We start from the raw sequence: 16,320 nt of genomic DNA, 5'->3' as shown, positions 1-16,320 counted from the left end.
TGCTAGTCAAGAGAACTTAGAGGTAATTAATCCTAAATCATCAGAGTTTTTCAAAGCTATTTATGTCATCAAGTATTAAAAACTGTTTGACAGTATAATTTATCACATTGATATCTAAACTGGAAAAACTTTATATAGCTTATGGAGTTGGCATTTAAAATTTCACAGAATTTTTTTGTGACAGGCTTTGATAATACAATTTGTTATCAGGTATGAAGCAGCAGAAAAGTCTTAAAATTAAGAAGCACCACCAGTGCAACTGCTGAGAAAATGGGGAAGAATGAGTGTTACACTGTATGATTTTCCTGCCTTCTCAACCCTAACACTTTCATACTAAATCAAGTGATAGTTCCACTATGGAGGGATGGGTAAATTACAAAAAGGCTGAATTGACTTTTTTTGCCCTAGCCAATGAATATATATATATCCCCTTAGAAAAAGGGGGATGTTTTTCATATGGAGGAACAACTATTACAGACTTTTATACTATCTATCCAATGGGGCTGCCTTTGTAGAATAGAACGAGATGATGGCTTGGACTTTTTAGGGAACCAATACTTGGTGAAGCAAAAAGCTCTGAAACCCCTGCCAAGTCTGGCACTGAATTGTGCTTTGGCAACCATAGAGCAGAGGACTTGTAAGTTCTCTCCTGTTGCAATACTTTGCAAATGTCAAAATAGTCCATTATGCAAGCCTGCCAATCTTCCTCAAAGCTCTCCATTCAGTTTAAGGGAAGAACATAGATGGTAATCAAATGTCTTTGATTCAAACAGCATTACAGCTGACACATGAAAAGATTCAAAGAAAAGAGAAAATAAACAGATTTCACAACCTCCATATTCTTAACGAGAAAGACTCATTGCTCAATTGAATGAAAATTTCCTATAGCCTTGACAGCTAGACTTTGAAATAGTCACTAAGCATTTTTGTACAGTCTTTTAAAATACAAGTGTGCAATTAAAATGTATACAATTAAAAGTATGAATGTAACTTCAGTTTTCTAGTACTTATTAATACAGTGTAAAGTATATCATCATAGAGGGCCACAGAGGACATGAAGAGTCAGAGAGAGAGGTTGTATAGCATGGTGGTTAAGAATGTGGGTTCAGGAATCAGACCTGCTAGATTTAAATCCCAGCTCTATAACCAAATATGAAACCTTGGTCAATCTATTGAGCACTTCTTTTCCTCAATTTCCGTATCTCTCTCTCATCTAATTGTTTTGAGAAGTAAATGTACATTGTGGAACTGGGAAGATGGCACAGTAGGAAGCACCAAAAATCTGTCTCCATATCTGAACAATAATTACAATGGAAAAATCTGTCTCATATAATTTTTTGTAACTCTGGATTCTATTAAAGGCTTGTAACTTCCAGGGAAAGACTTGGACAGCAAATTGTAGTTAATTTTATGACAGGCAGCTGTGTATGAGTGCTGAGAGCCGTTCACTAAAAGGTTGTAGGAGCCAGGGTAAGCAAAAAAAATAATGTGTTCTCCAAATATCAAGGATCTGTGCTGTGGTTGCTTATTGTTGCATTTGATCACAGAGGTGCCAACAAAGATGTGAGTGGCCATTGCTTTTGCACATCCTTCCACTGTTAAAGCCCCTCCCTTCTGCTAGCATTACTTCCAGGAGATTTAAAGGGCCAGCACTCTTCTCTACTTTCATTATTCTGTTTTTTTCCTTTTAGAGCACCATACATTAAAGATTGGGCCATCAGAAGGCAATTGCATATAAGGAAAAAAAAATTAAAAGTGATGATGCATGTCCAGGTAAAGATTCAGGCTCAGAAAAGACCTTGAGAATATCTTAAGTTTAGATGTCAGTCTAATTCTGAGCACAGAGAATACAGCAACAATTAAGAACAAAAGAAAACAATAAACAAAAAATAATAACAAAAAATAGCCAGCTTGAGAAAGGGGGAAATATGATTTCCAGAATTATCAGATGATTTGATTCAAATGCCCTATTTTCAAAAAAAACTATAAAGCATATCAAGAAAGAGGGAAATATCGCTCATTCAAAGGAAAAAAATAAGTCAACAGACACCAGCCATGAAAAAGACCTGATTGTAGATCTTCTAGACAATGACTTTAAAACGTCTTAAAGTTGCTTCAAGAATCAAAGGAATATGTGCACAAAGTTCAGAGAAAAATTTATTAACAAGATAGAAATGTCAATAAAGAAAAAAAAAAGGACCAAAAAGAGCTGAAAACACAATAATTGAAATAAAAAATTGACTAAGGAGATTCAAAGACAGATTTCAGCAGGCAGAATAAAGAATCAGTGAACCTGAAGATAGGACAATTGAAATGATCAAGTCTGAGAAACAGAAAGAAAAAAGATTAAAGAAAAGTGAACAGAGCCTAAGAAACTCGTGGGGTACCATTAAGCAAATCAACATGTGCATTATGGTAGTTCCAGAAGGAAAGGGAGATAAAAGAAAAGAGAATATTTGGAAAAATAATGGCTGAAAACTTCTCAAACTTGATAAAATATATGAATATAAACACCCAAGAAGCTCAATGAACATCAAGTAAGATGAACTCAGAGATCCACAAGGCACATTACAAACTCTTTAAAACCAAACACAAAGAGAGAATTTGAAAGCTTCATGAGAGAAACGACTTATAACATAAAAGGGCCATATTTTCCTCTTTCTTGGTATGCTTTGTAATTTTTTGTTGAAAACTGGACATTTAAATCAAATAATCTGGTAATTCTAGAAATCATATTTTCCCCCTTCCTGAGGTTTGCTGTTTTTTGTTATTTTTGTTTGTTTGCTTATTGCTTTCTATTTTTCTTAATTGTTGAAGTCTTTTCTGTGCTCAAGATCAGACTGACATCTAAACTTAAGGTATTATCAGGTTTTTTTCTGAGCCTGAACTTTTCCCTTTTAATTTTTTTTCCTATATATGCAGTTGCTTTCTGAATGGCCCAATCTTTAATGTCTCATGCACAAAAAAGAATAAAAGAGAATAATGGAAGTAGGGAAGAGTACTGGCTCTCTAAATCTCCCGAAAGTAATGTTAGCAGAAGGGAGGGGCTTTAACAATGGAGAAATGTGCAAAAGAAATAACCACCTACATCTTTGTTGGCACCTCTGTGATCAAATGCAGCAATAAGTTTATCAGAAGTTTATCAGAAGATTCCTCATCAGAAACTTCAGGTGCAAGAAGTCAGTGGACCTATATATTAAAAGGGCCAAAATAAAACAAAACAAAAATTGTCAGACGAGAATTTGATATCTGGCAAGACTGTCCTTCAAAACTGAGGGAGCACTTAAGACATCCTCAGATAAAGAAAATCTGAGGGAGTCTATGACTCTGAGACTTATAATGCCAGGAATTCTCAAGGGCATCTTGGAGGGTGAAATGAAAGAAGACTATGCAATAACTCAAAGCCATATAAAGAAATAAATGTCTCAATAAAGGGAAATATATGGCAATTATAAAAGCTGGCATTATTCTAACAAAGGCTTATAACCCTACTTTTTTAATGTACATGACTTAAGAAACAAATACATTTAAAAAAATATTTTCTTGTCTAACAGCTAGTATTAATACAACTTTAATTAGAACTCCACATGTTTTTCTACAGAATTCAAAAGACTTAAAATACTTATTAGTTTTTGGGAACACAATCTCTAAAGGCATACTTTTATGATATCAACAACTGAAAGGGTTGGGACAGAGAAACAGTATTTATATGTTATTTGAATTAATCTGACATAAATTTATGCAGGTAAATATAATCCTTATGGTAACAACAAGGAAAATAGCTACAGAATATACAAAAAGGAAAATAAGAAAGAAATGCAAACAGTTCACTACAAAAATTTCAGATAAATACAAAATTTGTAATGTAGGAAATGAAAGCCAAAAACCTACAAGATATTTAGAAACAGAAAGCTATGACAGAAGTCTGTTTTTATCAGTAATTGCTTTAAATGTAAATGTATTAAATTATCTAATCAAAAGACAGGGATATGCATAATGGATTAAAGAAAACACATAATCCAACTATATGCTGTTTAGCAGAGACTAATTTGAGAGCCAAAAACACAAATAGATTGAAAGTAAAAAGGATGGAAAAAGATGTTTCAGGCAAATAGTAAAAAAAATAGATCAGGAGCAGCTATACTAATATCAAAAATAAACTTTGATATTTACTATATCAAAGTATATCAGCTATACTAATAAACAAAATAAACTTTAAATCAAAAAATGTACAAGTGATAAATTAAATATTGCATATTAATAAAAGATTCAATACAGCAACAATAAGTAATAATTATAACAATTATAATTATATATTATAATTATAATAAACAATAAATACAATTATAATAATCACAAACATTTACATGCCTAATCACAGATTATCAAAATACATGAAGCAAAAACTGACAAAACTGAAGAGAGAAATAGACAGGCAAACAATAGTATTTGAAGACTTCAATACCCTCCTCTCACTAAAGTATAAAACAATCAGACAAAAATAAGGAAATAGAAGACTTAAATAATGCAACAGACCAACTAAATCTAACAGACATATACACAACATTCTACCCATGAACAATGGCATACACATTTTTCTCAAGTAAACATGGAACATTTTCCAGAATAGACCATATGTTAGGCCTGAAATTATGTCTTAATAGATTAAAATGTAGATATGATATTTTATGACCACAATGAGATGAAGTTAGAAGTCAACAACAGAAAAAAAATGGAAAATTCACAAATTATTAAAAATGAAACAACATATTTTAAACAATTGATGAAATAAAGAAGAAATTACAAGGGAAATTAGAAAATCCTTAGAGACAAATGAAAACAAAAACAGAATATATCAAAATTTATGGACGCACTAAAACCAGTGCTAAGGGGGAATTCTGTGGCTATAAATGGTAACATTAAAAAACAAGAAAGATCCCAAGTCAATAACCTAACTTAACAATTTAAGGAATTAGAAAAAGAAGAGCAAACTAAATCCAAAGCAAGCTGGAGAAAGAAAAAATCAGAGATTAGAGCAAACATTTAAAAAATGGGGAATAGAAAATCAATTTAAAGATTAATGAAACTAAAAGGTAATTTTTTAAAAAGACCAAGAAAATTGATAAAATTTTAGCTAGACATACAAAGAAAAAAACAAAATCCTATTAATAACATCAGAAAAGAAAGTGGAGATATTTCCACCGATTCTACAGGAATAAAAAGTATTATTTAAAAAGTACTATGAACAATTATGCACCAACAAATTAGATAGCCTAGATGAAACAAAAAATTTCTAGAAGTGCAATAACTACCAAGACTAAATTACAAGGAAATGGAAAATCTGAATACACCTGCAATTGGTGAGGAGATTGAATCAACAATCAAAGATTTTCAGGCAATTCCTAGACGTGATAGTTTCACTGGTGATTCTACCAAACATTTAAAGAATTAAACCAGTCTGTCTCAAACTTTTCTAAAAATTGAATAGGAGGTAATACTTCCAAACTCATTCTATAAGGCCAACATTATCTTAATACCAGTCAGATGAAATTACTACAAGAAAAGAAAACTACAGATCAATTTTCCTTATGAGCGTTTACGTAAAATTTCTCAACAAAAAAACAGAAAATCAAATTCAGCAGCATATTGAAAGTTTTATACACAATTAGCGAGTGGAATTTATTCTTGGAATGCAAGGATAATTCAACATACAAAAATTGATCAATGTAATATATGATATTAATGGAATAAAGAAAAAACATAATTATTTCAATTGACACAAAAATCTTTCAAGAAAATTCAATAACCTTTCAACATCCTTATTTCAAATTCTCAACAAAATAAGAATGGACTAAAATATCTCAACATAATTAAAGGCATATGTTAAAAACCTGCAGTAAACATCACAACAGTAAAAGACTAAAAGTTTTTCCCCCAAGATGAAGAACCAGGCAAGGATAACCCCTTTTACCATTTTTAGTCAACATAGTTATTACTGGACATTCTAGCCAGAGCAATCAGATGAGAAAAACATATAAAAGGCAAACAAATTACAAAGGAAGAAGTAAAATTATCACCATTCACAGAGTATATAAGCTTATATGTCCACACACAAAAAAAACTTGAAAAGCTAATAAATAAATTTGGCAAAATAGTAGGATGCAAAACAAACAAGTGAAAATCAGTTGCATTTCTATATGCTGACAATGAACAATCTGAAAGAGAAATTATTAAACAATTTTATTTACAATAACATCAAAAACTGTAAAATATTTGATAATTAACTTAAAGAGGTAAAAGACTTGCACGATGAAAACTACAAAACATTGCTGAAAAAAACAAATGAAAACATAAATGGAAACACATTTTATGTTTATGAATTAGAAGACGTAATATTAGTAAGAGCAGTGCTACTCAAAGCAATCTATAGATTCAGTGTAATCTCTATACAAATCTCAATGATGTTTTTTGTAGAAATAGAAAAAAAAAATCCTAAAATTCAAGTGGAATCTCAAGGGATCCCAAATATCCAAATCAATTTTGAAAAAGAAGTGTGGAAAACTCATACTTCCAGATTTTATAACTTACTACAAATCCACAGTAATCAATACAGTGTGGTACTGCATAGAGACAGACATATAGACAGATGGAATAGAATAGAAAGATCAGAAATAAAGCCTCATATATATAGTCAAACAATCTTTGGCAAGGTTGCCAACCATTCAATAGGGAAAAGGCAGTCTTTTCAAAAAATAGTGCTGGGAAAATTGGATATGCTCATACAAAATAATGAAGATAGATCTTTACCTAAAGCCATATATAAGAATTAACTAAAAATAGATCAAAAGTATATATGTAAGACCTAAAACTAAAAAAAAAACTTATTAGAAAATATAGGGCAAAAGCTTTACTACATTAGATTTGTCAGTGCTTCCTTAGATATGATACTGGAGGCACAGATAATACAAGAAAAAAGAGACAAACTTTTTCTTATAAAATTTTTAAAAATTGTGCATCTGTGTTAATCTGTTTTTTTTTTTTTTTTTTTTTTTTTTTTTTTTTTTTTTTTTTTTTGAGACGGAGTCTCGCTCTGTCGCCCAGGCTGGAGTACAGTGGCGCAATCTCGGCTCACTGCAAGCTCTGCCTCCCGGGTTCACGCCATTCTCCTGCCTCAGCCTCTCCAAGTAGCTGGGACTACAGGCGCCCGCCACTACGCCCGGCTAATTTTTTTTTTTTTGTATTCTTAGTAGAGACAAGGTTTCACTGTAGTCTCGATCTCCTGACCTCGTGATCCGCCCGCCTCGGCCTCCCAAAGTGCTGTAATCTGTTTTATGTTGTTATAAAGAAATAGCTGAGGCTGGGAAATTTATAAAGATGACAGGTTTATTTCACTCAGTTTTGCAGGCTGTACAAGAAGTATGACACCAGCATTTGCTTCTAGTGAGGCCTCAGGAAACTTTCAATCATGGCAGAAGGCAAATGGGGAGCAGGCACATCACATGGCAAGAGAGAGGGAGCAAAAGACAGATGCCAGGTTCTTTTAAACAACCAGCTCTTACATGAACTTACAGAGTGGAAACTCACTCATTACTGTGGAGAGGGCACTAAGTCTTTCATGAGGGATAGATTCCCATGGCCCAGCCACATCCAGCTTGGCCTCATTTCCAACATTAGGGGTTACATTTCAACATGAGATTTTGGGGGAACAAATGTCCAAAGTATACCAGTGAGAGGTGAAGCCAGCTGGGCTTCTGGGTCAGGTAGGGACATGGAAAACTTTTCTGTTTAGCTAGAGGATTATAAATACACCAATTAGCAGTCTGTGTCTAGCTAAAGGATCGTAAATGCACCAATCAGCACTCTGTAAAAACGCACCAATCAGCAGTCTATGTCTAGCCAAAGGATCGTAAATGCACCAATCAGCACTCTGTAAAAACGCACCAATCAGCAGTCTATGTCTAGCCAAAGGATTGTAAATGCACCAATCAGCACTCTGTAAAAACGAAGCAATCAGCGTTCTGTATCTAGCTAATGGATTGTAAACGCACCAATCAGCACTCTGTAAAATGGACCAATCAGCAGGATGTGGGCAGGGCCAAATAAGGGAATAATAACTGGCCACCTGAGCCAGCAGTGGCAACCCACTGGGGTGTCCTTCTATGCTGTGGAAGCTTTGTTCTTTTGCTCTTCACAGTAAATCTTGCTGCTGCTCACTCTTTGGGTCCGCACTACCTTTATGAGCTGTAACACTCACCATGAGGGTCTGTGGCTTCATTCCTGAAGTCAGCAAGACCACGAACCCACCAGGAGGAACAAACAACCCTGGACACACCACCCTTAAGAGCTGTAACACTGCGAAGGTCTGCAGCTTCATTCCTGAAGTCAGAGAGACCATGAACCCACCAGGAGGAAGAAACTCTGGACACATCTGAACATCTGAAGGAAGAAACTCCGGAAACACCATCTATAAGAACTGTAACACTCACCACGAGTGTCTGCAGCTTTATTCTTGAAGTCAGTGAGACCAAGAACCCACCGGAATGAATCAATTCCGGACACAACAGCATCAAAAGATATTACCGACAGAGAGAATTAGCAACCTGTAGAATGAAAGAGAATATTTGCAAATCTTAAGTCTGATAAAGGATCAATACCTAGGTTATATAGAAAATTATTGAAACTCAACAACAAAAAATAAACGTAATTCAAAAATAGGCAAAGGAATGAGTATATATATATTTTTAAAGAAGATATACAAATGGCCTATAAGCACATGAAGAGATGCTTAACATCACTAATCATTAGGGATATGCAAATCAAAACTATAATGAAATATCACCTTACACTCATTAACATGGCTCCCATTAAAAAAAAAAAACAAACAAACCTGAAAATAACAAATATCAGTGAATATGTGGAGAATTGAGAACGCTTATGCCCTGTTGGTAGGAATGCCAATTGTCAATTGGTATAGCTATTATTGAATAAAAGGGTAGGACAGTTCCTCAAAAATTAAAAATAAAATTACCATATAATCCAGCTAAACTACTACTGAGTATATATTTAAAAAAACTGACAAAAAGGTCTTGAGATATTTATACACCCATGTTCACAGCAGCAGTATTCACAACAGCTAAAATGTAGAAGCAACTCAAGTGTCCATTGAGAAATGAATGGATAAGCAAAATGTGAGATATATATGATGAAATATTACTCAAGCTTAAAAGTGAAGAAAATTATGACATATGCTATATAACATGAATAAAACTTGAAGACATCATGCTAAATGAAAAAAGCCGGTCACAAAAAGGCAAATAAGACAAATTCCACTTATGTGAGGTACTTAAGAGTGGGCAAAACTATGGAGGCAGAAAACAGAATGGTAGTTTTCAGAGGTTGAGGAGGGGGGAAATGGGACTTATTTTTAAATTAGCATAAACTTTTAGTTTTACAATATGAAAAGAGTTTTGAAGACTGATGATGGTGATGGCTGCACAACATTTTGAATATGCTAATGCCACTAAACTATACACTTAAAAATGCTTAAAATTGTAAATAAATTTATGTTAGTTGTATTTCACCAAAATAAAAAAAAAAAAACTGTTTCCTGCAGGTAAAGTGCTTAGAACAATTAAACACTCAACGTTATTAAGTATTATTATCTAGTACAAACATATTTTAATATATTTATAACACACATATTTTTATATTATATTTATACTATATCACACATATTTGTATGTGTGTTGTACTAGGTAATAAGGAGACCAAGGCTGTAACAGAGCTAGAAAATGAAGATTGACATTAGAAAGTCAATCTAGTGCAGTGCTTCTCAAAGCGTGGTCAGGGGATTGGTGTCACCTGTGATCTCCTTGTTACTTGTCCATGATGAAATAAATATGTACAGAGTAAGCATTTAGAAAATTTTACAGAAACTTAAAAAAAGTCTGTAGAATCTAATAATAAAAAATTGGGTATTGTATTCTGTATGTATTTGATATTTTAATTTGCATTTATACTATAACTTTTTAACTTAATTTTACATAATTGAATTGGAAATTTTTTAGAAGGATCTTTCATTAATTACACAGTCTAAGGCATTTGTCTCATGTATGTATGATGTGATGCAGTCTGTTAAGATTTGTTTTTAACCTAAACCTTCCTGTTTTTGAAAGTGACTGATAATATTCTCTGCCTTAAAATTTTTCAGTAGAATAATTATCTCCACCAAGAAGGAAGGTATGAATGTCCAAATTAATAGACTTAATATTTTAAGGTAGAAAAATTACTTAATATTTTAAGGTAGAAATATATCAAGTGATCTAATATTTACCTGCAAAGTATTGTACTTGATGCTGTTGAGTGTAAAAACCAGTCATTCAGAATTCCTGCCCTCCAGAAGTTTACAGTCCTAGTAAAATCTGGAGACATTTTTGGAACTTAATTCTTGCTTTACATAAGAATAAATACTAATAACTTCTTGGTAAGAACAAGGCTTGTGCAACAAGAAGTGGTTCATCAAATTGTTCTCAGGAATTTGCACCATATAACAAAGGACAGTTTCATCCAGTCAAAATATCCATTAAAAAAAAGTGATGGTTGATTTTTACTCAGTCTTCTAGGACTGCAAACTAATGGTTACAAGTTTTTGTACAAGAAGCATTTTTTTTTTCTCCAATAATACCAGGTTCTTGTCACACAGCCCAATTGAAAGGGCTCCATTTTATGACCAAATTGTCCCCTTTCCCCTCTGAGCCTCTGAAATGAATAGAGGAGATAAAGTGGGTTCTGAGTAAAAAAGTATAATTTAGACAGATAAAATATGATTCAGAGGAGAATTTGGTGACAATATGGAGACATAAAAATAAAGAAATCGAATCTAGTGTTAGACTAGGCCCACTGTATCCTTTCTTCATGCTTTGTCCCTAGATGATTTTTCAAAGTATAAATGGATTCATGGTGACAAAAAAGCTAGACTTTATCTATTGGCCAAATACATTGTTGTCAGTGAACAACAACTTCCACCAATCTATCAGTTTATGTTATAAAGTTATCCTTTCTTGTAAAATAAGCCATCTGTGTGAAAATAATTCTTTTTAATCTATGATCAAATTAATACATAAATATTTATCTTTCTTTTTTTTTTTTTTGAGACGGAGTCTCGCTCTGTCGCCCAGGCTGGAGTGCAGTGGCGCAATCTCGGCTCACTGCAAGCTCCGCCTCCCGGGTTCACGCCATTCTCCTGCCTCAGCCTCTCCGAGTAGCTGGGACTACAGGCGCCCGCCACCACGCCTGGCTAATTTTTTGTATTTTTAGTAGAGATGGGGTTTCACCGTGGTCTCGATCTCCTGACCTCGTGATCCACCCGCCTCGGCCTCCCAAAGTGCTGGGATTACAAGTGTGAGCCACCGCGCCCGGCCAAATATTTATCTTTCTTATGTGAAGACTTCAATTTGGCTAAGGAAAGATTTTTTCTAGATGTGGCTTGAGCAATCCCATTTTACCTGAACTAATTTAAAATGAGGGCTTCATTTATATCAGCAGAGGCTGAATTGTGTGGAGAATCTAATGTTATTGATCTATGTGGAAATTACACTGTGAGGTTGTCCTTAATCGTGTGTCAAAATCCAGTTGGGTACAGAGGATATTTATTGTCAACTTCTACCACAATATCATGTTTTATTGCCAACATTAAATTTAAGGTAAATGCAGAAATATATACCCTGTTTCCAATAAAATATACTGCATATTAATTCATACTTGAATGAAGAAAAATTTAAAATTTTTTTGATGGAATATTCATTTTGAGGCACTCAGAAACCATTACAATATATCACATTTGTCAAAAAATAATGCACTTTGTTAGCTACAGTAATATATGAGAAGTTAATATTCTTTTATATTGCAACAAGCATAATTGGCTGCTGTACATAGGAATACTGTAGTGCATCCTTAAATAAATCATGTATCTCTAAATTGTAGATATAATTTAAATGTAAAATTATTTCATACATAACATATGCAATTTAATTTAAATATAAATTTGGAAATATTTACAATAAAAAGAGCTTCCTAATCATTTTTATTTTGATTTTTTCTGTTATTTCTTACTGTCTTCTGGGAGGGCAAGATTTCCATTTTTGTAAAAACACATTGAGGTGTTAGCCTGACACCGCTAAATTACATGTGTTATCTCTCTCCATCTGGTACAATGGCAAGGCTGTTTGAAGAAACAGGATTCAGGGGAGCTGTATTTCTTAAGCAATACCGTTCCAAAAGAAATTTTCAATGATTTTTTTGGAAATTTTTGCAAGAAGATATTTAGAAGAGGTATATTCTACTCATATGATTCCAAATGACCTTACTTGGAAAGATGTGTATTGTCATATATATCTTTAAGTGGTGAATATGAAATAAGTAAAGGAAAATCTTTGCTACAGTTTAACTTCTGAAGTATAGATCCCTTGACACCCTTAATACGTTGTTTGGGGATTCTTTATTTGGCTATTATTTGCTGATTTTAGACAAAAAATAAAATAGGTGACTCATTATCTCATTATTGCAGCAAAAACCATATAAATATATATTCAGTATTCAAAGTATGATACCAAAACATCTAGAAGACAGGTTCTGATTCAGTTACTCTCCAAGCTTATTTATTTTTGCCATAATTTATCATGCATTGGAAATGACTCAAAAATATCCTTGAAACCAAGAATATGTTAGACATGCATCTCTTTTTGAGTTACCTTTTATGTTTATGAAATATCATGTAATTTTACCAATATTTTTCATGTATTTTATAGAACATAAATCCAATTAATGTTGCACAGTCATTCACATTTCAATTGTATTGACATTATTTGTTTTAATATTAACACTACATCCTTCTGGTTTCCTGAAGCACACTATCATTGATGTTTGAGCCAAAGCCTGATCACAGACAAGTTAATTCTACTGTTCTTGACCGATTTAAGTATTTTAAGTGGGCAGTAGCCCCATCGCTATGTGACTTTCATGAATTTTCAATTCATTCTACAAAGGTATTTTTCAGGTATCTAATATGTATTTTTATTATTCTAGACTTTTTATTTTTAAAATGTAGGGTTGTAAGTAGGAAGATAAATATAATTTTAAATATAATCATAAAATTATACATATGGGAAAGCAGGCTTAATTGCTTCATTAAGAGCCTTTTTTATCCTCTTCCATTTCCTCACAAAATAACTGGGAAGACACAAAAAAAATTTAAAACATCAATAACTTGAAATTTAGTGCTGAAAGATAAGCCAAAATCTTGTAGGAACTTAAAAAAATTATAGGACTGATGAAATTTAATTGAAGGAAAACAAAATACTATTGAGACCTAAGCCCATTAGGCAATAATATATTCAGCTTCACACAACTACACTAGGTAATCTAGAAAACAATATTGATAGACATGCATTCAACCCTCATTTGTTGCCTGATTCAGAGAATATACAAATCTGAACTGTGGCATAAATTCCTCTTCTCCCTTGGGGTATGTTCTGTATTTAAATTCAGGCTGCAACCCCAACACACACATGTGTATACCTCCCTCCAACATGCACACACACACACACACACACACACACGATTTTCCTTGATAAGATATAAATTCTAAATAACAATTTGGTAAAAACTAAGAATGGTAGGGTGTTTAGTCATCACACTTTACTCACTGAAGGCAATTTTTTCATAGAAGTTTACAGTAGTGTAGAAAAAGGGTAGAAATCCTAATTTTTCATGTAATTCTATAAAATTCTATAACTCTGAGCAAGGTTTAGCATATAGAAGAGGTAAGCAATCATACAAAGTCTGTTTAAAACCTAAAATTGCCCTTGGAGTTGAACATATCAAGTTTCTTTTCAAGTATTTATTGAAGCATAAACAGTAGGGCCGAAAGCTATGTTTTTTTTTATATCTTTTAAAAATCTATATCAGAGATATAAATTATGATAACTGTGATATCATGATATCAGATATTGATATCACAGTCTCTGTGGGAGATTATGAATGCAGTCCACCACTACCACAAATTATGCAGTCAAGTTTCCCACAATTGGGGAAATCACAGGGGTCAGCATATCTGGAATATAATGGATAAGCCTCACCCTGTGAAAACCACTTTTGTGATCCTGGTATCTCCCCTGCCAGATAAGTAGAAAGGCAATCTTTTGACTCTTACCTATGAAAAATATTTACCCCAGTGTCATTATCTCACATTATTCAAATGTGAGTATTGAGAAAAAAAAAAAACACAGAGCTAAGCAAGTATTGAAGAACAAAAAAACAAAAAACAATATGAAGATTAATTAGAGGAACAGCATACTTCAAGAGATGATCTATTGTGACATGCAGAAGAAAGTATCTTGAATATGGTATTCTCTAATAATTGCAGTAAGTTATGGCTTTTATGTATCAAGAGTTACAAGTTAGTAGAGCAAAAAAAGGATGAAGATGAAGATCAAGAGCAACTACATGAAATAAAAAGAATAAGATAAAACAAGACAGAATCCTAAAAATGGCTTTTAGTAGAGAGGGTGAAAATTATAGGAAAAGAAAGCTTAAAATGTTTTTGAAAAACTAAAAGATAACAAGCAGTAGAATTGAAAATGGAATATATACTTCCAAAAATACTAGACAATTTAAAGACACATAAAAAATCTATGAGGCAAAATACAGAAAGCAAAGAGATAAGGGAAACATAAATAAAAGAAAGCACATATAATGAGACAATGTTTCAAATTTATCTGTTTTATTTTTCAGTACTAGTAATTCTTTTATCTTCTTGTTTCATTCTTCAAACTATCTTAGCAGCTTAAGCAGGTTGAACTTATCCAGAAAACATCCCAGCACAGAATAAAACTGAAGTCCTCAGTTTTTCAAAATCAAAATATTTTTATGAATGAAATGGTAGGAGAAGAGAAGGGATTTTTAATTCTCAAGTGCAAAGATTAATGCCAAAAGCTACATATTTAGAATAATAAAAAGAAATGTAATAACCAGCTTTCTAGGGCAAGGTTCCCTGCCTCTGAATGAATTATAGCCTCAAAAAAGAATATCCTCCTTGTGTGGGCCTGAGAGGGGGTTCCTCTGACACTTCTACCTTCACGGTTGGCTTCAAAAGATGATGGTGGAATATACTCTGCAGAGAAGTGTCACAATCTGGAATTTTATGGAATTTACCTCTTGCTGCCCATCTGGAGTACTGGAGAAATGTCGTGTATCACCTTCTGTGGGGATAGTAGAGGAGATGGCTACATTTGGATCCAGGAGCAAAGAGAGCTGATGCCGTTCCACCTACTCTCTCAGCTCTGAACTTTTATGGGACAGCAGCCTTAGGGAAGAGACTGGAAACAGATCGTTAGGAGTGTGTGTTGGATGCAGTTGGCTGAAGTGGCAAGATACTGCACAGTAATTAGCCAGTTAGAAAGTGGTAGTGAAAGAGAATGGTTGAGATCCAAAAACCAAGAATTTATCATTTTAAAAAGGTAATTTCTTTTCAATACTAACTGGAAAAAGATTAAACTGAGAAGTCCTAAGAGAGACAGAAGACAAAGTACAAATTAAATCTCACGTACTTACAAAGATCAAATCAAGCCTACAGGTATCTATCACATTTATGACAGGCAGCTTGGAAGAAGGACACAATTGCTGCCTCTTTGTATCCACACCCTGTAGGAATTCTCTTCCCTTGACTCTGGAGAGGACCTGTGTCTTACATCTTAGTGATAGCGAAAATAATAGACTGTTACTACCCTGATTACATTACATAAGATGATGGCTTCCACTGTGTTTGCAAACTCTATCTTTCTCACTGGCCTTTATGGAGTAAATTGGTGTATTTGATAATAAGCTTAGGGTGGCCCCCTCTAAGCAGTGAGTCATGGAGTCAATGAGACCCTCCCTCTAACAATCCTGGAGAAATTGAATCTTTCCATCAACCATGTAAATAAGCTTAGAAGTGGATCCTTCCCAGGTCAAATGAGATCTCAGCACTAGTTGATAATGTCATTGCAGCCTCTTAAGAAGTCCCATGTAAATTATGTCCAAATTCCTGACCCACAGAAACTGTGAGTGATAAATATGTGTTATTTTAAGCCACTAAGTTTTGAAGTAATGTGTTATGCAGTAACAGATAACAAATACAGAATCCACTGTTAAAACCTCTGAATGAATTAAGGTGTCTTGGAACACTGCCACGTTTGTGCTACCTAGTAAATCATTTCAGTTGGACAAAATAGTGTAGGAAAAAGAGACTAAAGACTTTCCAAGAAAGGTTAGTGATATGGTTTG

The 16,320-nt window shown here is 33.4% G+C and overlaps 1 non-coding gene across 1 annotated transcript; it reads right to left on the bottom strand.

The window, feature by feature from the left end:
• Positions 1-14,024: 14,024 nt before the first annotated feature.
• Positions 14,025-14,186, bottom strand: LOC129457955 (U1 spliceosomal RNA). Its single transcript, XR_008649483.1, has one exon. It is a non-coding gene; the product is annotated as a U1 spliceosomal RNA (small nuclear RNA).
• Between the last annotated feature and the right edge of the window lie 2,134 nt (positions 14,187-16,320).

The sequence above is a fragment of the Symphalangus syndactylus genome, chromosome 11 (genome assembly GCF_028878055.3).
Source record: "Symphalangus syndactylus isolate Jambi chromosome 11, NHGRI_mSymSyn1-v2.1_pri, whole genome shotgun sequence".
NCBI classification, from domain to species: Eukaryota; Metazoa; Chordata; class Mammalia; order Primates; family Hylobatidae; genus Symphalangus; species Symphalangus syndactylus.
Note: the sequence above shows the minus strand (reverse complement) of the source record. Positions and strands in the feature narration are given on the sequence as shown.